We start from the raw sequence: 26,307 nt of genomic DNA, 5'->3' as shown, positions 1-26,307 counted from the left end.
TTTGAGTATTCATATTCCCTGAGCCACCTTAGCTGGTGGTTTGTGAGGCCTGAAAGTAATTAGTCAGTTTTCCATTGCTATAACACAGTACTTGAGGTTGGGTAGCTTGTAAGGAAGCTTATTAAGCTCATAGTCTAGAAGCTAAAACTCCAACAGCAAGGCACTAATGAAAATAAGGGCCTCCCTGACTGCACGGCATCATGACAGACAGCATCATGACAGACAGCATCATGGTGGAGCTTTTTTAAGAGGAGAGGTCGCATGTGGAGACAGCAAACATTAGATCTTCCACAGGGCAAGCGCTTCTTAAACACAAAACAGAAATCCTTGCACTCAGAGTGGGGACGCGGCTCAGAGGGTAAAAGTGCTTGCTAAGCAGTCCTGATGAGCTGATCTCAGAACCACATAAAAACCTCGGTGCAGTAGTGCATCTATAGTCCCATCACTTCTCTGGCAGGATGGGAGACAGGAAGGAGACTTGGCCAGAAGCTCTGAAGCCAGCCAGCCTTGGTGTAGCATAGCAAAAACATAACAAGAAAGGTCTCAAACAAGGTGGAAGGAGAAACAAACTTCTGTGACGTCATCCTCTGACCCCCCCCCCCTCAGTTCACACACACACACACACACACACACACACACACACACACACACACGGCCGTAGCATGTTTATAGAGGTCAGAAGGCAACTTGCAGGAGTTGGTTCTCTCTTTCATCCATGAGAATCCTGGGGATTGAACTTGAATCATCAGGCTTGGTGGCAGGCACCTTAATCCTCTAACTCAGTGTTCTCAACCTTCCTAACACTGTGACCCTTTAATATACTTCTTCATGTTGAGGTGACTCCCAAGCATAAAATTATTTGTGTTGCTACTTCATAACTACAATTTTGCTACTGTTATGAATTGTAAATATCTGATACGCAGGATATCTGGTATGTGACCCACATGAAAGGGTCATTTGACCCCACCCCCCCAAAGAGGATACTACAGGTTGAGAATCGCTGCTCTAAGCCATCTCTCTAGCCCTAGGTTCCACTTCTTTAGAGTTCAACTACCCCACAATCATTGCAAGACCAAGGACCAAGTTCCTGATACATAACCTTTGGAGGTACAAACTATATCCAGATAATAGCACAAGATAAGACCATGCTTTTAGAGTTGGGATCTGGAGAGATGGCTTAGTGATTAAGAGCATTGGCTGCTTTTCTGAGGACCCAGATTCATTTCCCAGCATTCACATGGCAGCTTAGAACTATCGATTACTCCAGTTCCAGGGGATTTGATGCCCTTTTCTGATGTCCTTAGGCAAGAGGTACACACGTGGTCCCTAGACATATGTGCAGGCTAAGCACCAATACACAAAATAAAAATCTTAAAAGAGACAGAGTAAAAAGTTAAATGAAATCAATAAGGATGGAGCATATATACATATTTTATGTTTTGAACTATGCTAATCCATAATTCCTATTCTTTTGCTAGCCTGGGCTGTACCTGAATTCTGCCTTTTAAAATCCCCTTCCCTTATGGTGTTTGACCTATTTTGTGCTATACTTGAATGCTGACATGGTGCCGTTTTATGTGTTGGACAGGAGACCTTGTCCATGTTCACCGACTTCCTGTAGTGATGAAAATGTAATGATAGCTGATCAATACTTCTGTGATATTGAAAATGCCTGGGTCTACTTGTTATAGCAGCCACTCACTTCTACCTCAACTAACCTAGCATGTAAGAATGAACTAGAAAACAAAACATGAGCCACTCCCGAGTTCCTTTCCAGGCCTGATTGTAGCAGAACTGGATTTTTAGTACCAGGTCAACTGTCGTCTCTGGGGCACAGGTCGAGATGCTTGAGAAATCAATTCAACCAACGTCTCTGAGGTTCTAACTTACTCACAAGGTCTAAAGGCAGAATAGCAAGCCTAAGAGTGTGAGAGCTGACTATATGAAGCTGTGTGAGAGCTGCCTCGGCTGGCTGGGGCCAGGGTACGGCCTCATAGTCAACCTTAATGCCTAAGTGCAGAAGTCTGAAGAAGTCATAACAAACTACGGCAATGGTCCCTGAAAGTGCTGAGCCATTACTAGTCAATGGGCATCAAATCAAGCAAGATGAACGCACCCCAAAAATCTTTGATCCTGTAATCACAATGGACAATAATGTATTGGATACTTCAAATTTGTTAGGGGACCAGATCCCATGTGAAATTAAGTACAAAGTAAGAGAAGTAGGTGTCACAGGTGTCACAGGTACAAATTGTCCTGGAAGGATCTCGGATCACCTTCACAATTAGAGCTGGTCAACAGGGCAATCTAAGAAGAAAATCCACTTATTCATTCTTTCAGCTGAGTAAATCTTTAAATAGTTTTTGAGGATGTATTAGCTAGTCCTAGGAAGTTTCTGGTACTGTAGGGTGCAGTTATCGCAAATTGTGCTTGGCATTTCCCAAGGAGAAGTGCAGGGAACCAAACAATCTGGAGGGCCAGGTCTCTTCCAGGCTGCAGAGACCAGCACCTTTTCATTGCCACCTGTGTCCTTGATCGTTCAGGGAACCCTGATACCCTGACTTTCAGGGGAAGGAAAGACACCGCAGAGCTACGGTACAGCTGGACATCTTGTTTACAGAGTTCCACATCCCCAGCGCTGGTCCAGAACTCAGAAGTCTGCCTTCAACTTTCCTTCATGCATCTGCTTTAGACAGGAGCTGTAAAACATCCCTAGCTTTCTTGAAGGGTTGATACCCAAGGAGCACGGCCTCCCATAATGAGATCAGTGAGTGGGCAATGTGGAGCAGCTGGTGGTTGAAATGAGAAAGCAGCAATACTGGTCTGTCTGTGAGCTTCCCTTCTGAGAGAGCTTGGCAGACTAGCCAGACCCCGAGAACAGAAATGCTCTTTGAGGGAACATTTCCTTGACTTTCCAGGCATGTTAAGAGCGGACGGTACGCTGCATGGCTGATGAACTTAGAGTATCGTGAATGTTCAGAGCAAATAAGGGGAGGCAGAGAATCACACAGTGACATTCCTTTCCAACAAAAATGGAGCAAGTGACTAATCTCAAAACCATTAAGGCGTAAAAGCTGCATATTTCTTCTGAGAACAGCACACAAAGGCTCTCCAAGGAGGTTGCTGGGACGCGATTACCAGCAACACTGAAGTTTTCAAAAACACGCCAAGGAGGCCATTCACCATGCATGTGGAGCCACAAAGTAGCTGCTTCATTACTTAAATGGCCACGGCAGGGCTGTGCTTACAGACTCATGCTTCCAAATTAGACATTTCTTTCTGGATGCTTCACCGACCTCATTATGTAGAACACAGAGTATGTCATTCCAAATAAAGTGACCATCCAAGTTTTAATAAACCTGTCCATCAGGCACTTGATGAGTCTGCAGGGGAAAATACTGGCTGACCCAGTAAGTGAAAAATACAAAACAAAACAAAGCAAAACATCCACCCTTTTCTGTTTCGTTATTTTCTGTTCTGTGCTTGTCACACACACAGAGTATAGTAAGCAAGTGAATTGCCCGTTTCTAAGCATGATAAAGGTTTTGATTGGGGGCAGGGGTAATGGTCTTCTTTTTGAGGCATGTGTAAATATCAGTGATGAGCTACAGGAAGGAAAAGGCCAGGGCCCAGCATAAGGGAAGCCAGCACGGTAGGAGTTCTGACAACACATTTCTAGTGCACTGTGTTAAAGTTAGATTCAGAGTTATTTATCAGTTCTCGTCCATGTAATTAATTCTGATTTGTAGCCACAAGAAGTATCAGCAGCATCAGACAAGCCTTATTTTTCTCATTAAAAATGACTATATTTTCTCCTCACTCAGGTAAAAACCTCCTCATTCTGCTGAAGGCAAATAAAGTACCAATTATCATATTTATACATATTTTTCCCCTGAAGAAGTACTCATGAAATTAATTCAGATTTTGGAGGCTATCCATTTTTTCCATTTAATTTTAATTAGATAGATGAAAATGGCAATTAAAAAAATCCCATAACAACTCTGTGTGTTCAAAGATCCAACGACAGCTGAATTACACTTGTAAATAACAACTGGATCCTACACACAGGGTCCCCACCGCTGAGCTGAGGAGGAGGTGGGGCTCTACAGATGCGTTCTGAGGGCAGGTCAGGAAGTTTAAAACCACCACATTAGAAAATAGTATGAGGGGCAGGTGAAACACACAGAGATGCCAATGTGATGTCTCTTGGAAAGGAAATATACGAGTATAGTACAATCTTCAAGCCACTCTCAGAGTGCCTCGTGCCAACCAAACACACTCCCTGTCCACGTGCATGAGGAAAGAGAGGCAGAGGATAGTATGCTAGCAAGAAAAGAAACTCCCTAGATACAAGGAAGCTAAACACATTCTAAATGAGAAGGTCCTAATTTGTTGTTAGATTCATGCCTATGCTCTATCAGCAAGCAAGTGAGTGCTTGGCACTGAGGAAGCCAGTCTGGGACTGGTCCTCAAGCTGTGCTCGCCTTCTCCTTCGTTATCCTCAAGCAACCCAGCATCAGCTGTGCAGATGTGCCGGCTCTTCAGTTGAGTCTCTACAGGCTTATTTTAAGTGAGGGTTCTCTGTGGGCTTCCCTTTCCCCTGGTGCACTGAGGCCATGGAGAAGTCCCTGCCTTGCCTCTTCACATGTCCAAAGTTCTGTCTTCTACCAGAGGCGGGTAGCTGAGGATCCATGAGGATCAAGAGAAATATCTGGTGGTCCTGCCTCCTGTACACATAAGGATAACTACGAGGCAAGTGCAGAATGAAGAAGACCTGTTTGGAGTTTGCTTTTGGGCTCTGCCCTTAGCATTAGAGAGATGGACTTCCCTACTATATGCTTCACATTAACAAGAGACCTCAAACACACCAAGTTTCTTATCTGACTAGGTCTCCAGCTCTCTCTCTCTCTCTCTCTCTCTCTCTCTCTCTCTCTCTCTCTCTCTCCCCCACTGGCATTTGCTTTGGCAGCTTTTATAAACATAAGTAAAAATAACAAAGTACCTCAGGGAACTGCTTTTCTTGGTCATAGACACTGTTCTGTTCATCTCCTCTTCTTATTCCATAATCCACCAGTGCTCTTTGAGGGGCAGGCGGGGTTTTTGCTATGTATCGCAGGCTGGCCTCATACTCACAATCCTCCTGCCTTACCCTATCCAGTGTTGGGATTGTGGCCATGTGCCTCGCATCGGATGAACGCATAGACTCTTTTCTATCAGTTCCTTAAAATGGCTCCATTTTTTTTTTAAAATAAGATAAAAGCAAGCATGAAGTAAAGTAACATACAGCCGAAGGATGCAGTCATGGAGGTCACTTTATCACACAGTCATTTCGGTTTGCATCCTGGGTTCTTGTGAACCATGAAATTGGCCAATACAATCTCTTCCTTGATTCTGGAACTCATTTCATGCCCACCTCAATGCAAAGCGTTTGCAAATCTTTTCACAGAACCTCACTCAGCATTCTTCTTCCTACATGAGCTTGTCAGCTTCTCTCCCCCGGTACGCATACCTTTGCTGGTGCCTGCCCAGCTCTCCCTTCATGCCATCCCTCGGCCTTGGAGCTTGCAGCAGCTCCCAGTACCTCTCATACTCTGCACCATTTTTCTGGCTCCACCTGGTCTTTTTATGGGTCTGCATCCTCCCTGATTTTCCACAGAAGTCACCTGTTGAAGCCTGGCAGAAGTGCTCTAGTGCACGGTCAGTGTACACAGAGAGCTGTCACCCACCAGAAGATCCCCTAACGTCCCTCAGCTCCAAAGAAAAGGTCCTGAGTCAAACATCCGATCTGGCCCGTTCTCTGTAGACTCAGCACTATCAGAATTAATGATTAAGTCTTAACTCAATTCAGCCTATTTTACAGAAAGAGAAATAACTTTATATTGATACAGAATCATATAACCATTCCAAACATAACAACTAAATAATGTACAGAGGACCACATTTTAAAATTCGTATCCAGTTTTCCTTCAAAGCAGACAGAAAAATCACATTATTAATGGCAACAATGCGAGCATATTTTCCTACGTTCATAGCACTATTCATTTTCCCTTTCCTAAGTGCTTAATAAATACTGCAGGTCTTTACTGCCTTCTAGGGTGAGAATAACAGCCATGCCCCCACAGAGCTCATTCATTTGCTTTATGGGCTAAAAAAAAAAATCTCTGGTGTGTCACAAATTAACACAATGTTCCTGAGGACAGTGTTTTATTCTTGAGTCTCCAATTTCACTAATAAATGTGAAAAACACATGAAGTCAGATAAATCTCCAGGGACCAGCCACTGCAGATGCTAAGGAATAGAAAGTTATTCCAGCTAAGATCAGCACTAATACCCAAGACAGGTTCCCAAATTCTGCTCCAACTGCCTGGTGTAAAACAATGAAGTGCTTTGTAGTGATGACACCAAAAATGAGGAGTTTAGTTAAATGTATTTTTAAAATAAAAATAGTTAAAAACAGTAAGAACATAACATTTCCTAATCATTAGATAATAACCTTTATCAAAATCATAGATCCCAATTTGTCTTTAGGTAATGTGACCCCTACTGTTGTCCCTCAGAAATAGTTCAAGTTTTTAAGATTTTTATCATAAAAACATCAAATAAATGGAGCATTATAGCAAACCCATAGATACACATTGTTTCAATGTGGAAAGTAATCAGAACTTTGCAGTTCTCACTCTGCCTTTCCTCCCTCCTCCTCTCCCTCCTCCTTTTCCCACTTCTTCCCCTCCCGCCCTTCTTCCCTATCAAGACGGCACAGCAAATCTCCAGGCGCCGTCATTTCACCTCTACATCCTTCAGTGTGCTGCTAAAAATACGAACATTTCCTATTTCAGCCCAAAGTAATTACACCTAACAAACTTCATAATAAATTTGGTTTTATGTAATATTTATATCATATTCAAATTTCTCCAACTGTCTTAAAAAATACCTTTATGACAGGCTTTTAAAAATTATTCAAACAAGTTGTACAAATCACATTTTGTGTGTGTGTGTGTAGTGATATTTCATTTGTATTTTAATAAAGCTTACCTTAAGATCAGAGAGCAAAACAACCCCACTGGTCAGTCTTACAGACCAGGTAGTGGTGACACACACCTTTAATCCTAGTAGCCACACTAGTTTGCCACAGAAATAGGGCAATAGTGGTGCATGCCTCTAATCCCAGCCCTTGAGAGGAATATAAGACTGGAGGAGACAGCTCTTAGACACAGTCCCATTCTGAGATTCCTGGAGGCAGGATCAACATTTTGGACTGAGGTAGAGGTAAGAGCCAGTGGCTGGCTGTTTTGCTTTTCTGACCTTCAGGTTGAACCCCAGTTTCTGTCTCTGGGTTTTTATTGATCATGCTACAGGGTGTGTGTGGTGTGTGTGGTGTGTGTGTGTGTGTGTGGTGTGTACACGTGCGTGTGCGCATGTATGTGTGTATTTGCCAAGGCAAGCATGTGGAGTTCAGAGGATAATCTGCAAAAGAAATCTCCCTCCTCTCATCATGTGGGTCCTGACAATTGAACTCAGACTATTAAGTTTGGCAGCAGAGGCCTTCCCCTGAGTCATCTCACTGGCCCCCTCTTCCCTTTGCTGAAAATTTATATATGTCCTCTCTAAAGCCTTGTCTCAAATTACACTTTATTTCTGCTTTGCCTTGTGGTATCTCTGACTTATTCTAGTCCCTTTATTTTCTGGAAACACATGGCTCAGCTTAGTTTCAGGCTCAGCTCCCAGTTGATAAGAGCATGTAAAGGTTTTGTGTAGTCTGTGGTATATCACACCAGGAGGCTAGTTTTTAGTGGGTCCAAGAAAGTTCCCAATTTGGGCATTTTTTAAAAGATCTAATAATTGTATCTGTTAGTGACATGTACCTAAATTATTTCAATGTGGACTATAGAAATCCTTTTTTCCTCCAGTTATATGCCCCCTTTCCTCTTAGTAGTTGGAATTCTTTTGCAACAAAGAACTTTTCTTCACCAACCAATGTGACATAATTATCCTGAATTGCAATTTATACACAGAGGGTAGGATTCTTGTTCAGTTCTTTCCTATGACTATCAGTCTTCAAAGTGAAGAACTGGTGTCTTCCTTTAGGAATTGGTGACATCCTGTAGCAACTGAGTCATTTTGTTTTGTTTATATTATTCCTAAAGGGCTCATTCGTCTCCAGTGACAGAAAGAATCGGATCATTACATAATGACAAGCTCCTCTTTTTGAATGAAGAAAACTAGAGGCTTGTTGAGCAAGTCTGATAACCTCGATCCCGTGTAAAAGCCAGTGTACTCAAATTCACAGCACTTCCGCTGCAAGGAGGAAGGCAGCGACAGGAGAGTCCCCCCCGAAACTCTTAGGCTAGCTACTGTGGAGCAAGTGACACAGCTCAAATAACAGCGCCTCAAACAAGGTGGCAGATGACCGACACCCAGCGTTGTCTTCCGACCTCCACTTGAATGTCAAGGCATGTGCATGCCTTCATACATGAACACACACATGTGTGAACAAATGAACATTTAAATGAAGAGAACCAGACATGTGGCTTCATGGATGTAAAATAAACTAGGGTTCTGGTCTCCCCATATCCTAGCACTCTAGGTTGGAGGGGTAGATATGGATCACTTCTCCTGCTTTGGTATCCTAGACTGTTTTCTTGGTGGTTGGTGTTGTCTTCTCTCAGGCCCCAAACTCTTTGTATACAGAGGCCTTCTGAAGTGACTTATTCCACAGGAATTCTAAAATGGCTTTTCTTTTGCTTGTTGATCTGCATATCATTGGTGCCTCTTGCTCTCAAAGGCCTGTAATCTCAGATTATTTATTATACATACCAAGAGACACTCCAAGCTCATAGATGGCATTGGCAGAGGGATTAGTGGAGGCCACTTTGCTTGAGTGTTTAAGACTTTGTGATCCTGCCCACTGAAGCTTGCAGGTGGCCATACCCTGGCCAGGGCCATGCTGGTTAACACATTAACAAACAGGCTGGGCAAGCTTCCACACACATATGAGAAACATTTCCCTTTTCTTCTAATAAGGGCGAAAATGATTAGACACCTCATAGATATCCCCCCCACAGAGGCACCCATAAGTCTTTTTAAACCACAGTTGACAAGTGTCTCTAAGGCAGGAATCCAGGGTCTTTCTTTTCTATTCTCTTAGAGTAGGCATTTTTTTTCTTTTTCTTTTTGTGCCTATTATCTCCTTGTTTTAGTGACAGGCATTTGTCAGTTAGACATTAAGACAGAGTGATAATGGGAAGATAATATGCTGGCTCTGTCCACACAGTTCAAGAAGCACTTATGAAAACCGTGTATTTTGGGAAACCTAGACACTCAAGTGCCCATCTGCATTTCCAGTTAGTTTGAACTGAATGTAGACTCGCAAAGCAGCGACAGCAGGAATAAGAGGGCTGGGATCAGAGGCCCTTCCTACACGGCCCTGGAGACACTATTGTGAGCACTGCTGCTCCACAGAGAGAGGCCGTCAGCAAATATATTCCAAGTAGGCAGGGCAGGATGGAGGTGTGTTTTCCAGCTTCAGTAGAACTTACTAAGGGCAGCTGAACCAAGAAGAGGCAAGATGTGTCTTCTAAGTGAAGGCTTTGCATGCCTTATGAAAAGACGGATGCGTTCAGAAGTAAAAGAGAAGTGTGAACTTCAAACACTGACAAAAGCAGTCTGCTGCCGCCGCCAAGCAGTCTGATGAATGGCTCTGACTGGAGAGTGATGCTGTATGAACTTCAATATTTGCATCTACCAGTCCCGACTTCTTTACTAATGTAAACCGAGCACATCATACATAGGGATCTTCGGTAAGACTATGCTTATGTTACTATTAACCATAAACTCTAAAGCATCCCAGATTTAGTCATAGATTTCAGGGACTAACTGAAGTATAGTCCCTATTGCAGAATTCCAATATGGGCACATGGGAGAGAAGCAGGTGTCAGTGGTCACGTGGTTGGCACCATCAATTTGACAGACATAGAAACCGGAAAACACCAGCTGCATCAGTTTTTGGACAGGATAGAGCCTTACTGTGTAGATCAGGACAGCTTTGAACTCATGATCCTTCTTCCTCAGCTTCTAGAGTGCTGGAATTATGTATGCCACCACACCCAGGTACAATTTCCCTTTCTGAAACAGCAGATGATACGATGATTTGACATTGAGTCTTCAGGTTAGACATTTTGGGTTTGGGTCCCTTTGCTCTTCCATTTATCAGTTATTTCTCTGCACGCTGGGGATGAAATGGTGGCATCGCATCTATTCAAAGATGAAGTGCAATCTTGTGCACGAAGTACCCTAGCACAGAGGTCGGCGCAACAGCAAACACTGCTGGCTGTGATTACTGTACGAGGGTCACCTAACATCAGATATCTCCAAGGCATTCACTGGTCTATGGTGTTTCTGTTTGAGACAATTCACATATTCTTTCTACTGACATTTATTAATTTGGAATGCAAAGCAGTACTTTGAGAGGCACAGTGGATAAGCATAAAAAATGTGGTTGGGAATGAAGCAAATGGAGCTTTTGCCACCAGGTAGTAGGGCTCAATTATTTAACTCCTTACATCAGAGAAAAAGGAGAATGTTCTTGCCGTGAGTATTTAAAGAGCCTCACCTGAGTGGGTCCAGGATGAGCGGTTGCTCTCTTTACAATTAGAAATCCTGACAGGCTGAGAAACCCTGTCACTAGATGGTATAATCTTGGGCTGGGAGGACCAGCCAGAACAGTCAAGGGAGACATTTGGGTAAGACCGAATGCACACATTGAGACACATGAGACACTTAAGAACGTTGGGTGTTTCTGGAAGGTGAGATGTGCAGAGAATATTCCCCTTTAACACAAGTGGTACAGGAATCTTTTTCCCTTTGCTTATGTCTCAGGGAATAAACATGAGGCTCTTGGAGGAGCCAGATGGGCCACTATAGTGCCTGACGCTTTCCTTTTGTGTGTACCATTGTGACTTCAGAATGAGGTCACTACTCTCAAGTACTCAGTGTAGATACAAAAAAAATGCGTGTTCATATTCTTTCTGGGAAGGATGTAGCTGCAGTTTTCTGACAGCAAAGGAAAAAGCCAACCTGAATTCATACCTGTACTCCCATCCATTGGCCCTAGCATTTCCATAAGCCAGGCACACCCCTCCCCATTTGTGTAGTATGTGCGGGCCTACTAACATGCTTACCAGGTATACAGGGAGGAATATATGGCTTCAAGAAACACAATAGGGGTCTTGGCAATGCCTGGATCCGGGCCATAAGAACATGTATTCTCTAAGGAGACTGGACGGCACTTTAACATGATCTGTATTAAGTTCTATTTTCAAGGCCACAGAAGATATGTGACCAAAGGTAACCCATGGCAGTGCTGAAGTATGCAAGCAGTCCTTGCTTGGCTGATTCTTCCAGCTCTGTCTGTTCATAAACTGGACTTAGTCTTTAAATTTACAAATGATGATCACTGTGGCAAATCCAATAACAGAATTTTCTGCTGTAAACATGGCATTCTCCTCAGCATCATTTTCCAGCCCTTAAGCGGTTCTGATGTACATGGAACTAAAAGCCTGGAGAATTAAAAATTACACAAATAATGAAAATGAGTTCCTAGGTGAATTGCCCATTACTGTGGAGGCTTTGGAATATTTTCATTAAAAAGAGTAAAAAGGCCATCTAAAGACGTTTGCATCTCTGCGGATGATCGTGGAGTCATCTTCCTTATTTCTTTCTAGCTCCCATAAGCCTCTTTTATTAGTTGTGGGGGAAAAAAGCTCTAATCTGCTTCAGTAAACTGCATTATTCTTTAAACTACAGAAGCACTCGTGGTTTCCTTACATGAGCAATCTTTTTTAATGGCAATGCGGTGCTTGGGAAGAGGGCGCCAAAAGGCAGATTTCACGGGACTTCTCTCCATCTGACAGGCCTCTTTCTACCTTCTTTTCTTGCTATATTAGGACCCACTGCTTCTTTACAAGTTCCTGACACACAATGGGCATCTAAAGGTATTTGCTGACTCAAAAATGAACAGATAAATCCACTATCTTAATAACAGGTTCTGTTGTCACATAGTCATAGGGGTGACACAGTCTTCCTACTTAGGAATATGACTTTCTGGACAACTTAAAAAGCATTCTCGTATCCCTTCCACTATTTGAGGGTTGTTTTTTTATATTTTTCTCTTGAACTCTGAATGGCTTTTGTACTCATTTGCATATTGTAAATCAGTTAGTCTTATTTGTTCAGTGAAGAAAATGAGTAGGCAGGCCATGAATTTAAACTCAACATAGTAATGGGTGATATATCTAAAATAAACTTTTTACCCCCACTTACACAATCTCCTTAAGTTGTCATGAAGATAAATTGTTGAAAGAAAACTGAAAGAGTGCAGAGTTTGTGGCTCATGTCTGTAGTAGCGGCACTCTGCAGCCTGAGGCAGGAAGATTGTGATTTGAGACAAACTTGCGCTACAGTGAAATCCGGTCTCAAAACCCAAGCAATCAACCATCCAATCACTCACTCACCAACCAAAGAATAAAGGACATGTAGATAAAGGACCAGAATACTTCAGATGGAAGGGCATCTCCATTTCCCCACCAGTCAGTGCCCTGTTACAGTACAGAAAGGGGGATTGCCATGTGCTAAATAAGATCATCTCACCCTACACAAGACCCGGGTCCTTGGTTTGCTCTGTGAGGTGCAGTGGGAGCGTAAGTGAGCAGTGCTCTGTTTCCTAGATTGGAACTCAAGGCTACACTCCCCTACCCGCCTGGGGACAGAATGGCTGGGGAGAGTTGGAATGCTACCACCACTTCCATACTTGAAAATCCTATTGGTTTCAGTACCCAACCACCATATAACCCAGTCTCTTTTTGTTGTTTCATGCAGTGCCTGGCAGTGGAGAAAGACCTGTATTTTCTTTCTGAATGATGGGCTGTGGACATGGCAAAATCACAAGAGACAGCATCTGTTGTAAAGAAAGCAAAAGTTACTATTTCTAATAGTCACCTGTAACTGTAGGCTGGAAAAGTCAGGCAGACAAAGGTGGCACCGGGCTGTGATGTATATATAATTTTATGTGCTATCTTGACAGGGCCACAGCTACTCAAATATTTGATTCAACATTATCCTGGGTATTTCTTTGAGGATGGGTTCTTTCTGGATGAGTTTAAGGTTGAAGCTGATAGACGGATCACCATCCTTAATGTAGAAATGTAGAGTCTGGAAAAGAACAAAACCACTGGAGCTCCCCCAGGAAGACGGAACTCTTTCTCCCTGCCTGCCTTCTGCATGAGCAGAAGCCATTACCTGCCTTTGAGCACAAACTCAAACACTGGCTCTTCTTGCATCTCCAGCCTGCTAGATTTCAGACTAAAATGACATCATTGGCTTCTTGGGGGTAGCAAAGGTTCTCCCCTCACAGTTTGGAGGTGTATATCAATAGTTTTGAGACGTTTAGGACAGAGTGTTTTAGTCTTTTCTTTAAGACGTTTATTTTAAAAACATTTTCAGAAATGCAGACAGAGTTGCACATAACCAGCAGTGCCCTTTTATATCCTGCAGTATCCCTTGCTTGTAGCGTAATGTGACACATCTGTCCACCAGCAGGGTAAAGGTGGAACAGAGTGCCTCCATCTCATGGATTAGAAGTAGGACCTCTGACATTACTTTATAACAAATTATAAAAAGGAAATAAAACATAAGACTGTGAAAGAAGAAGCAGGATATGAAGTATTTATACTTAGACTTTCAAGTCTAATTGATCAAAATGAGAAAGATGGTTCTCCCCCAGCTGTAAGTACTTCCCTAGCTCACTTTTGTTTTATGCTTTTTACCTCCTTAAAATAAAATGCATTTTTATTATATTTTAAAATATGGGTGAACAAATAACTCCCTTTTTTACAGGTCTTACAGGGGAAGCACATCAAACTACTTCCTGGAAAAACAATAACTACTGAAATCAAACCAGAGCAAGCCCAACTCAAACTTGAATATTATATACCTCCATTAGGGATTTCCTTTATTCCAGAAGTACTAAAGGACATTATAAATCTCCGGGGAAGAAATCCAGTAAGCTCTCTCCATGGTTGCTTGCTCCAGGAAATGCCTGAGTTAGTGAGTGGAGAGATGCTGAATTGGGCCTCACAGGCCCCTGGCTCTTTGCAGCTGACTGGCTTTGGGACCACCAGCATGTCATTTTCTGTCCCTTAGCTGCGGGTCTTTCATCAAGGACATGCGAACATTAAATCAGCCTCTGAGCTACAGCACGTATTGTCAGAATAAAATGAAGTGGTGAACCTACAAACTGCCTCAAGTACAAGGCACTGTGGCCATGTCAGCAAATGGTTATCAGAGTTCAGCTGCATGTTAACATTTGTGTCCTCCTGCGGTCTCCTGCTCCTTGGTGGCAGCCACAGATTCTGGTAGGTGGAAGGACAGAAAAGGATTCTCTCTCTCTCTCTCTCTCTCTCTCTCTCTCTCTCTCTCTCTCTTTCTCTCTCTTTTTTTTTTCCTAGCACAAATACAATGTGCCTAAATTAGCATTTAGTAGACTTTTTTCTTTTCAACCAGAAATATGCCAAATTAAATTAAAAATCCATATACTTAACTGAAGTCATATTCGTGTGAGAGGAGACAAATCTATAAACAGCAGCTCGCTGCAATGATCTGCCAGGCTTTTATAAGGCCACATTTATCATTCCTCTGTGGAATTTATATATCCAAATTGCCTGGCCAGCAGATGTATATTTAAATACATGGCCTCATGTGAATTGGCGGGCCTCTGTTTCATAATGAGGAAACTAAAAGCAAAGGGATTTTATGATTTTCTCAGCACCCTAAAGTTAGCAGGAGAACCTGATTAATTCAATTTCTGACCTCAATTTCTATGAACAGCTACCATTATTATTATCCTCAGGTATGGATTAAATAACAGGGGCCTTAGTATTTTTGTCTGGGGGTGGGTAAGGATGGACTGAAAAGAAAATAATGAGAGAGGACCCCCCCCACTCCCAAGAGAGCAATGTAGGGGATAGCTCTAGTAATGACAAGCATATTCCATAAACATTCTCCCAAGTTTCCTAATCACACGGGGTAGTGTGGCTGGCTTAAGGAAAGCACATGTTCTTTTGATAAGCCCTGAATTTTGAAACAGGAAGAATCTTGGTGTTTAACTCTTGGGCAAGGTGGTGTGAAAGGTTGTAGGATGTACTGAATAAATTCTATAATGTGTCCTGCGGTGTCTGTCATCAACATGATGAGCGCCCTTGCTTCCCCCAGCATTTCGGAGGACTGTAGAACACAATCCTGTTCTGCTGGTCTGATTCTCCAGAAATCTATTTATTTAAACTAGCAGTTCACAAGCAGAGAGAAAAAACAAAAACACCCCACAAACACAAGGAACCTTCAAAGCGGACCTCAGACCCCCCTCCTTAGTGTCCTCAAAGTTTCACGCTGCAGATGCAGCCTCTTCCATCTGTGAGTCATCACACATTTTTAAGACATCAAAACTCATTCATGTTCCATCTTCCTCAATGATCTACTCCCCCCTCCCCCAGCACTTCAGAACTGTAGGCAAGAAAGTTCTGGGAGCTGTCCTACTGAATTAAAGAAATTAGAATCTGGTTTGAGGGAAATAACTTCATATGTGCATTATGATGTAGGAAATGTAATATTTCCCCAGCTTCTCAGGGGCCCAAACAAATAATTTCCTTTACTTCTTCTGCATAGCAAAGGAAGGCAAGTGATCTCCTTTTGATATCTTGCACTTTGGAAACAGAAGAGGAAGCTGAAGGCTGCTTCTCCCTGGGTAAAAGTGTACCAGAAACATGACAGACGACCGTCCTTCTTCACCTTACAGAGGTTTCTTTCTCTCTACTTTGTGTAATAATTGCACACTTACAAGCTCCTATTACTACAGATTCACCAACAAAAGTAACCTAATGCTATGGGAGATTTCTACAGGTAATGACCAGCTTAAGCACTATGATTATTATCAATCATATTATCAATGCCATCTCTTCGACATGTCTTCTGTACGGTTGCCAGCAGCGTGTCACCTACATAACCCCCACCTTCATGCCCTTTCATTGGAAAAGAAGGCTTCCTCACATGACGTAAGTACCCATGGCTGACAAAAGGTCTGGGAGTGGTCTGGATGATAGCACACTACTTTAGCCCTACCCCCCTTATTCACATTCTTCTTATCCCTAACCCCTACTATAAGCTCCCTCCACTTGGATTACTTTTGGAGCATGGTGTGGAATGAATGAAGCAGAGCACAGTGGTATCTTAGAAGGCATTTTCATTAGCCCTTTTTGAAAGAGTTGTGACCCTAACATCAGAGAGTCTTCTGCACTACGAGTATGTGAGCCTCAAATCTGAGATGAGACTAGAAAGAAATCCAAATGCTACGGCTTCGTGTCATTCATCCATGGCACTCTCCATAAATTGCCACAAACACTGAATTAGTGGACAGTGAACCGCTGCTCCTAGGGGTTAGGTTCCTGGCTAGACCATGCTCACTTGCAAACCAACAGATGTCACTGTTTTGTGAGGGATTAAGTGCTAGTTAGCATCCATTGGTGACTCATTAATGTTGAACCCATGGTCAAACACTGTGGGTCACAGCCAATTGGAGCTCATCTGTCACACTTATTTTCTCCACAAGGTATTAGTCTTCTTGGGCTCTGGGACACTCAAGAGCACTTTAGCACATTCCTCGGAGGCCACTTTAAAGAGTGAGATCACAAACCCAAAGCACAAAGCTGAAAAAATGGGGAAAAATCAGACCACAAAAGGACACTTAAAAAAGTCTGTTAAAGCTAAGAAGGCACAGCATTTACCTTGCTTGACCTCAGCTGGACCATGTACATAAGGGAGACTCAAAACTTTTTGACACCCCATGTATGTCTGTGAAAGACTGTGAAATTGCCTTGAGTATTGACTTGGGAGTTACAAATACATTTTAGTGAGTAAGAATTTGCATATAGGAAAGTCTTGAATAACAAAGATTGAATGTGTAAATTCTCTTATTCAATAGCATATCCTGTATTCTTTGTCTATTTTTTTCCTAAAATTTTCTGATTCTCTTTTTTCTCTGACATCCTCAATTAACCTTTCATGCTAAGCAGAAATCTTTTTATTCCATGTGCTTATCACAATGGCCATGCAACTGTGTCTTACCCATTTATTTTCATGGGACTTAGGAGCTTGGATTTTCAAAAGTGGAAGAATAATGTGGGTGGTGGAAAATCCAGAGTTACAAGTTCACAAAACTCTACTTTCCTGTTTCAGAAATGAGGCAAGGCACTGTGTTTGAGCTGTTCCAATAAATACGGAGTTTATTTCACAAGCTCTTAGTATTTGGTAACTTTTTTTGCTTCACAATTTTACAGAATGACAAGACATTACTAAGTATTATAGGAGAGGGGCTAAAGGAAACACCTGGGGAAACAAGGCCTCTGTCTCCTTGAGCATGATGTGTGCTAAACTCACGTCAGGAGCTTTCTGATACCAGGCAGGATTAGAAGTTCAAGCCCACGCTTTAAAACGTTGACTTTCCTAAACCACTGAGGAAGGTTTTGACACCATCCACCCAACAAAGAAGTAGAATAAATAAAAGCAAACTAACAAAAACAAGTGAGAACATTCACACTTGTTTAGAAACAGCTTTCAGAATTGTGCTTAGGTTTTCAAAGCCAAATGCACGTTGTTTGTGCTAATGGTGCCCTGAAGAGCAGAGCATGAATAAGGCTGGCAGACTGGCACTTCCTCTAGTGCGGCACTGAAGCAAGAAGCTGGCAGAGTGAGTGTTCACATTTGGCCCGGATCCCAGGAAATTGTATTCATTCATTCAGTCATTTACTCACTGGTTCATAGGTGAAAGTACCACAGGAATGGACTGGGTCCCTTTGCTTTGCCAGAGTGGTCATCACATCCTGACCCTATTGCCACCCATTTCTAATGAAGGATGGACATTAGCATCCTGTGGAAGAAGATTTGAGAGGATGACAGGTGCGTTCTGCAAGGACATGCGCACAGTGAGACTATATAGCTTCTAGCAATGCAGTTTTTCTCACAGACCCCATAAAGTCAAACTCCAAAACTGCACCATGCGCCATTATTCCCGGCTATACAACGGTGGCGCTTCTGTGCTTCTGAGACACACGGTGCGGTCTTCCTAGTGCTTCATACCTAAAATTAACTTCATAACCCCATTACAGTTCTCTTCAAGGCTGAACGGAAACCCTCGAGTATTTTCAGCTATTTAATCACATTGTGGTTTTAAAAAACGGTATCAACTCTGTTCCCACCACTTCCCACATGGTTTAAGAAGCAATAAAAACCTTGAAAGCCTTGGTGTAATCACTCAGTGTAATCACTGAGGCTTTTACTAAAGACATCTTAACTCTTGAGGGGACCTGTCTTAGTTATTCCAGCCAGGACTCCACAAAACTTTAGAAAACACTTCCTGTCTTGCATACTGTGTGATCTTTCTCACAGTTACTTTACTAAGCCACGGTAGCACAGAAACATCCACAGACATTAAACAACCAAGGACAGCTGCATTTCAATAGAATTTAATTTTGGATACTGAGATTTAAATTTCATAAAAATTTCACATGTCACAAAATACCAGTCTTTGCTTTAGTTTTGTAAAAAAAAAATTAGGAATATGAAAACTATTATCATAGTCTGAGAAAGCAAATATAATTGTTGCCCAGTAGGGATTTATCAACCAAAGCAAAGAACAATGATACAGTCATAAAATACAAAGAAAGAACTAGTTACACAATAGGGTAAGATAATGGCTTAGGGTGAGCTATTTCCATTATATGGTTAAAGTCTCTAAGGTTTTACTGGTGGCAGTATTTTGCAAGGGATAGCTCAGGCCATTTAAAGCCACGAGAATAATCCACATGGCTATTGATTCTCATTCTGACTAGGCGACTGTCTTGAAATTGCATCAGAAGCCCTTATTATTTGCCCAGACTCAACGCTGCACAGCTTTCAATTCCTACTGTACTAACAGCACCATATTATTGGCAAGCTTCCCTTTTTCTGGGATTTACATAAAGAAATGATGCTAAAATGTAGCAGTGTCTTGCACTGGAAGAGGAGGAAGTATTGGTGGGCATAAAAACAGCAGCGCTCCCTCTATGGTGTGTGCAGTTCCAGACACCTGACTTCTGCTATCCCAGTTAACCCTGTAACCATTCCAAGACAGGAATTTTAAAAATTGCTATTACTGTATTAGCAGGAATCTACAGCACAGAAGGGTTAAGCCCACTGTCCATGGTCACTTCGCTTAGTCTGAACTGTACCCAGACATGAACCGTGCTCTTGGGGACTCATAATGCCACCTCCTAATAAGGAAAGAGGGCTCTAAGAACCAATAAAGCTCTGTCACTTGCTTGGCATTACTTTGCCAAACTCATTTATAATACCCATTCACCACGCCTGTGTCCCCCGTCTCATTGTGTAGGGATTAGTGTCCCATTTTCTAAGAGCCAGCATCAACCTGTAAGCCCCACCTGCCAAAAAATCAGGTAACTTCTTGGAATGCTGGGAGTTGTAGTTCTTGGAAAATAACAAAACCACATGGGAAATACGGTGGTTGTATGGCTTTGCCTATAAAAAGCCCCTACAACACCTTTCTTATCACCACTTGCTGTGATTCCAGGGAGTGGTCCTGACTAGAGTCCATCCTGGTCAGTATTTATTTAAATCTTGCTTCAAATTTGGCTCAAAACTGTGGAACTTTTTTCTCTCAAAAATCTCAGGATCAACAATCTCCACTTGGAACAGGAATGTTCATATGAAAGCCACACTGAGTAGTAAGAGTGTGGGGTTGGAACTCAGGAAACCTTGACTCCTGCTTAGATGTGAGCGGATGACCCTGCTAAGATCACTTGAACTCTGGGGGATCCGATTTCTTCGCGGACAAAACAACAGCTGTTCTTACGGACGTGGTCAGATGGCCCCACGTGTGTGGAAGTATTCTATCACCTCCGAGAAGCCAACAGCTTTGGTAGTTATTTTTATTACACACTCAGCTTTCAGTCTTGCCTCTTCCACGCCTCTGTACTCACTGCAAACAAGTAATATGTTTGACTATCACAGTATTTTGCACAAGATTTTTCTTGGCCGGCCCTTCCTTCCCTATTTCTCCTCTTGATTCACTGACTCCCCCTTATTCTGACTCCTACCCCTCATTAGAGCTGAGGAGACAGACACCGTAAGCTGGAGCCAGCTTATCCTCTCGCCTCCAGATCTTCCCAACTCCAGTTCAGGGAAACCATGCCTTGAAATTGGCGATAGTGGGAGTATTTATACCACGGAAATGGCAAATTATACAAATTACCTCCCTTTATTCTCCCAACTGAAAAAGTACTTGCTGCATACTTAGCAGTACACAGCTAGATTTAGAAGCAAAATAAGAGAATATTACAAGTGCTAAGAATGAGAGCACAGAGTGACTTGAACGTAGGTAGCGACTTGAACGTAGGTAGCGACTGACCAGAGCTATGAGGGTTGAGCAGAGGCAGTCAGAGGAGTCCTCAAGGAATGGGTCTTAGGCTGAGACAAAAACAATGGGAGGTAGCCAGACAAAGGAACCAGGAGAGAAAGTTCCAGATGGAGGTAAAGGAGAGGGTTAGAGTAACCGAACACAGTTCCTTAAGACGTTGGTGCAAACTGTAATGGAGAAGAGAAGAATGAGGCTAACGGGGTGAAGGACACAGCTTACCCCCAGGACTGTGGCTGGCTATCAGCAGCTCTATGAAGGTTATAAAGATGGACTCAGAGTCAGGGAGGTGGCATTTAAATTCTGGATCTCCAGAGTGATTTCAGAAGCACATTTGCCTCAGGTGACAGCTAAGCCTCACCTATAGGCCACGAGGGTGCAGGGTTAGCGCTCAGCACAAAGCCTGGCTTATAGGAGTTGCTCTGGAGGTATCCAAGTCCCGCCTGCTGGCCAGCAAACACAGGTACGCATTCTGTAGGGTTCTGTCTGTAACTCTCTCCTCCATAGAACATCCCAAATCAGTGTTTCTCAAGCTCTGGGTGCTGTTGATTCATTTATTAAGCAGTACAGCCAGTTTCTTGAGTCTTGATTAGCACTTCAAAACATAAAATAGAACCACATACACGCACACACGCAGGTATATAGACACACAACACTCAGACACACACAAATCAAACACCAATATTGGATGTTTGGCTCAGTGGTAGAGTACTTATGTAGCATGCATGAGTTCTGGGGTTCAATCCCTAGGACACAAAAATCAGTCAAGTTGGAGGAGGCAGTAAGGACTCTTAACTGCCTTGTTTTTAAAGTCACCCCCCACTGTGAGTCAGTCTCAGAGACTAGAACTATCTAAGGCAAGATACTGCCCTGTGACTTGGCAGATGAAGGGTCCGAGTATATAAAACTGCTTTTAGCTTGGTGTATCCTAGAAAGATAATTCTATATGTGAACTGACTTAAGAATAATTTATTTTCAACATATGTCAAAACATATCCAGTTTGCCCTTTGGAGTCGCAAACGCTGTTTGGCATTTCTTTTTCCTTTTCAGTTTTAAAAATGGAAAACAGTGGTGGGGGCCTAACCAGTGCTTGGTAGAAAACAAAGCACCCCACAGTGATTTAGTTTCCTGAGCCTCCACAGGGCTCACTCCCCAGGCATATGCAATTGGCACCAGATTAGCTGCCGACATTTATTGACAAAGGAATTAATCTTCACCAATGATGTTTCTTAAAGCCCATTCTTTACAGGAAGCAGGCACCGAGATCAGGGCTCCTTTATTTCTTTTCCTCTTTCTCTCCTTTTCCTCCAGATTAAAGTGGCTGAAAAATAGTCCCTAAGACCCTTGATTTGACTGAGGAAGGTGCAGGAGAAAAAGAGCATGGTGGCAGGGTGGGTGGCTGATGAGCAGAGCATGGGTGCTTTGGGGCGGTAAAAGTAGTCTGTGAGTACCATATGGTGGATATACACAATTACACATCTGTACAAGCCCATGTAATATGCTACACCAAAATGAGCCCTGATACGAACTCTGGACTTGGGGTGATTATGATATGTCATAATGGGCTCATGGACAGATAGGACACTCCAATGGGAGATGTTGCTAATAGGTGAGGCTGTGGGTTTGGTCATGGGGAGACTTCTCAAGTATGTCTGTGAACCAAAAATTGATTTAGAAATAATGTTTCTAGGGGCTAGTGAGATGGCTCAATGAACAAAGGCACTTGCTGCCGAGCCTGAGTTCACTTCCCAGAACCCACACGGTGATGGAGGGGAGAACCAACTTCCCTAAGTTGTAGCCTGACTTTCACACTTGTGCTCTGGCATGTGCCTGCTCTTGCCCCCACACGAAATGCAGAAAATAAAATGAAATAATTTCAAAGTTAAAACCACTAACAAAAATAAACAGTATATATATTCACAGACGACCAGCTCCTCAACTTCAAACCATCTTTTCCCTGGAGCACAATATCATATGCCCACTTCAGGCAGTCACGGAAACCACTTGTCTCATGAGATGCCTCTCACATGGGCTGGGAGTGTGTCTGGGGATGGACAGTGTGAGAGTAGATCTCAGCATGCCAACCGTGTACCTGGTTAGAAACATTCCATTGGCGACCCGCTCATGCCCAGCTCCTGAATTAAGTACCTTCTGCTAATACGTTTCTCACTCAAAAAAGAAGCCGCACATACTTCCCAAACTAATAATACAGCACCGAGCTGGAAAACTCCCACTTCTATTGCCCAGACATCACTTGGGGCCCCTACAACCTTGAGTTCATGGAACTGCCATGCTCCTTGGATGCCTTCAGTGGGGCCACTCATTTTTGTACTCAGTCCGTTAAGTTTCTGCTGAATATTCGTCACGTGTACCAGGCTAGGGGCACATGCAGAAAAACACAAAGGAATAAGGACAGAAACTTTACCTCCGATAACTTCCATATACCATGGGAAAACGGTGGAATATCATTCGTGTCAGTGACATACTCAAAAATGCTGAGGACTGAGGACAAATGCTGCCTGCTCAGAAAAGTCACTCTTACCAGGACATCTTCCTCAGATTGTCCCTGCCAATGGAGGCATTAACTCCATTATAAGAAAACTTGCAAATAAATAAAAATACCACCTACCTAAATTAACCAGACCCAAAGGTTTTACAGCTCGCTGGCTAATTTAGGTAGGTCATTGTCATCTTACATCTAAACTGGCGGGGGGGGGGGGGGGGGGGGGGGCGGGGGGGGGGGGGGGGGGAGGAAGCCTGCGGGCACGTAGGGAGGAGGACTCTTTTCATCTTGAAATAAAATCGGTCATGTCAATCAACAAAGCTTCTGATACAAGCATAAACATTCTTTCCAATAGAAGTTTAACTCTATTAAAAGGAAGTCTCAGCGGAAGAAATACCTTAAAATACATTACTTAGGAGAGAAACACAATGATAAATGCCTTCAAATCTAAATGCCAACGCCTACATGAACATATGTTAAAGGAAACAAGACACAGCTAATAAATAATGTGAAATCTTGAATTCATCCCAGAGGATTTAATTATCTTGTGAAACCGATTTGCCATTAACGATCACAACACACCAATCATTTAAACCAAGAAAAACACAAGGATATTGTAATAGTGTTTTTACAAGTCACATTTACAGTGGCTCTGATGGAACAGGAAGAATAGAAGAATGCCTTTTAGAACGGAGTGGCAGATGGCATTCCATATTGCAAGAACTCTGTGAAGGTAGAGGTACATCAGGGAAAATCCAAACTCATTTATCTTTGCATTCCTGGACCAGAAATCTAGAACCCAAGTAGTAAAAACAACAACAACAACAACAAGGAAAGACCCTACTTCACTCCCTTCCAGCAGCCCTTTATCTAAGACCCAGTAGCCAACAAGGAGGAGAGCTGTGTACGAGGCCTATTAGGGGCTGATGAGACACATGCAGCACATTGGCATTCTCTCACTTCCCTTGTTGTTGCTAAGGGAATCATAAGGTTCCCAGCATCATCCAAGGGCAGCCGTCCATAGGGAATTGGGATTAGGGAGGTAAAGAGGCTTAGAGAGAACAGTTAGGTTTGGGTTAGGTGGTCTGAGAAGGAAGGAAATGGACTCTGCAAAACTTCCTGTAACCTAAGTGGGAAACAGCCACATCCAAGAAATAAGAGGTAGCATTAGTAATGAAGATGTGTGGATTCTGTGTTCCTCCTGTCATACAGGAGTCTTTAAGTGGTCAGACAAAATTTATATATTTAAAAACAAATATAAGTATGTATACATGCATATAATGGAACACCACAGGAAGCATCCTGTCCTCATTGTCTGCTTACCTTTCCTGCTCACTTCTTCTACTCCCCCAACACCAACAAACTTTGTTTCCCCAGGATCTATGATGCACTGATCTTTCCTCCTTTTCATTATGGCCATCCATTAGGATCTCCCTCCATATCCAGTGTAAACAGTGGCCCGTCATCAATCAGCCTCTTCCATGCACATAGCTACTTTGTCTAGTCTCCTACCACAACAATGATCAAGCTCTTTGCTGAACCCATGCCTGCTTTTTTGCTGAGGAATAAAGCTGCCTATCTGGAATCATCATACTTTAGACACAATAAGAGAACTATCAGGAAGCATTCCTCACTCCACTCACTTAAACTTTCTCTGGCAATTTCACACTGACTTTTGTTCCACCAGTCTCAAATACCTTCTCACTCTTAGCTGACTTTGCCTCATATTTCATGGAGAAATCTGGAGAGATCTAGGACTTCTGTAGCCTCCTGTGATCCCACTTCTCATGCATGGTGCTGTCTGTACGGTGGACTTTGTCTCTCAGCTGTCCTCACTTCTGTACTAAATCCCATCCCTCTGTATGCCTTTCTACTAACAAGACCACTAGCAACCTGATCTCTATACAATACCATCAATCTCTCCTTATTTCTGGACCATTATCTTCAATTTCTTTCTTCAAAGATTTAAAGTTCTTGTCATACAAGTCTTCCGCTTGTTTGGTTAGAGTTACTCTGAGCTATTTTATGCTATCTGTGGCTATTGTGAAGGGTGTTGATTCTCTGATTTCTCCCCCAGCCCTTTTATCATCTGTGTACAAGAGGGCTACTGATTTTTTTGAGTTAATTTTGTATACTGCTACATTACTGAAAGTGTTTCTAAGTAGTAGAGGTTCCTTGGTAGAATTTTTGGGGTCGCTTATGTAAATTATCATATCATCAGCAAATAGTGAGAGCTTGACTTCTTTTCTGATTTGTATCCCCTTGATTTCCTTTTGTTGTCTTATTGCTTTAGCTAGGACCTGAAGAACTATATTGAATAGATATGGAGAGAATGGACAAACTTGTCTTGTTCCTGATTTCAGTGGGATCTCTGTGAGCAAGTAAAATTTTAGCCAATAGCATATTATCCTTTATAGTAACCATGGAGTTCAAAATGGTAGACTATGTATATAGTAATAGTATAGAATTTGTATTCATGGAAGGTTTTGAATGACACTTCATCTATAGCAACTTCTGAGGGAATGATGAACTTGAATGGACAGCTTCATCTTTGTTCTTATGCCCCTATGTGTCTCCCCCATTAGGGTGAGCCCGCTCGTTTCTCTGTTGACCATATTCACAGGACTCTTCGCCTCCTTGCTGATGTAGGCTGATGTTTGAATGACTGACCTAAGGTTGTATAAAAATGTGTAAGTAGCTCAAATGGGAGCATTAAAGTAAGGCAGTGCCTTACGGACAGAGCTATCAGGTGCAACCTGAGATACAGAGAGCAGGCAGATCTCTGAGTTCAAGGCCAGCTTGGTCTATAGAGTGAGTTCCAACACAGCCAGGGCTACACAGAGAACCCTGTCTCAAACAACGAAAACAAAAAAACAACACCAACAACAAAAAAGTGAATTCCATCAACTGTTCAAAATTGGGACATATTCTCATTTGCTTCATGGTCAACTGCACATTTACCAAGAGATTTTTATTTTTCCTGGTGATGCTTATTGCTTTTATTTTTGTTTTGTTGTTGAGAAAAGCAGTGTATATTTAACCTTAATGCTAAGATCATGCAGATGTTTAATCAAATCATTATAGAAAAATCCAAGTTTACATTTCCTGACTTCATTCTATGTTCAGACAGTTTTCTAAACCTGCTGCTCCCCTGAAGGTTGTCTTTTTTAACCATACTCTTTGAGATTAGGAGAAGATTTCCTTTTCTAAAACATGTTCCAGGTCTACAGACCCAGGATCCACACTTGCACAGCAATGCACACTCACCCTGCCTCTCTCTCCAGCCCCATG

The 26,307-nt window shown here is 42.6% G+C and overlaps 2 protein-coding genes across 4 annotated transcripts in view; one reads left to right on the top strand and one right to left on the bottom strand.

Annotated features, from left to right (window-relative positions):
* The window catches only part of Spmip10 (sperm microtubule inner protein 10), a 497,054-nt gene that overhangs the window by 205,657 nt on the left and 265,090 nt on the right, over positions 1-26,307 (top strand). The window lies entirely within an intron of this gene.
* Marchf3 (membrane associated ring-CH-type finger 3) overlaps positions 1-26,307 on the bottom strand; it is a 144,835-nt gene that overhangs the window by 40,836 nt on the left and 77,692 nt on the right. Inside the window, exon 1 of one of the 3 annotated variants that reach the window (XM_050120909.1) lies at positions 12,994-13,125. The exons of the other annotated variants lie outside the window; for them this stretch is intronic. The gene's annotated coding sequence lies outside the window, so the exon portion shown is untranslated. Of the gene's footprint in view, positions 1-12,993; positions 13,126-26,307 lie in introns of those variants that run through there. 3 annotated transcript variants of the gene reach the window in all.

The sequence above is a fragment of the Alexandromys fortis genome, unplaced genomic scaffold (genome assembly GCF_014885135.2).
Source record: "Alexandromys fortis isolate MF-2015 unplaced genomic scaffold, M_Fortis_MF-2015_v1.1 scaffold_181, whole genome shotgun sequence".
In the NCBI taxonomy this organism is placed as follows: Eukaryota; Metazoa; Chordata; class Mammalia; order Rodentia; family Cricetidae; genus Alexandromys; species Alexandromys fortis.
The sequence above is the reverse complement of the archived record's forward strand: the minus strand, read 5'-3'. Positions and strand labels throughout refer to the sequence as shown.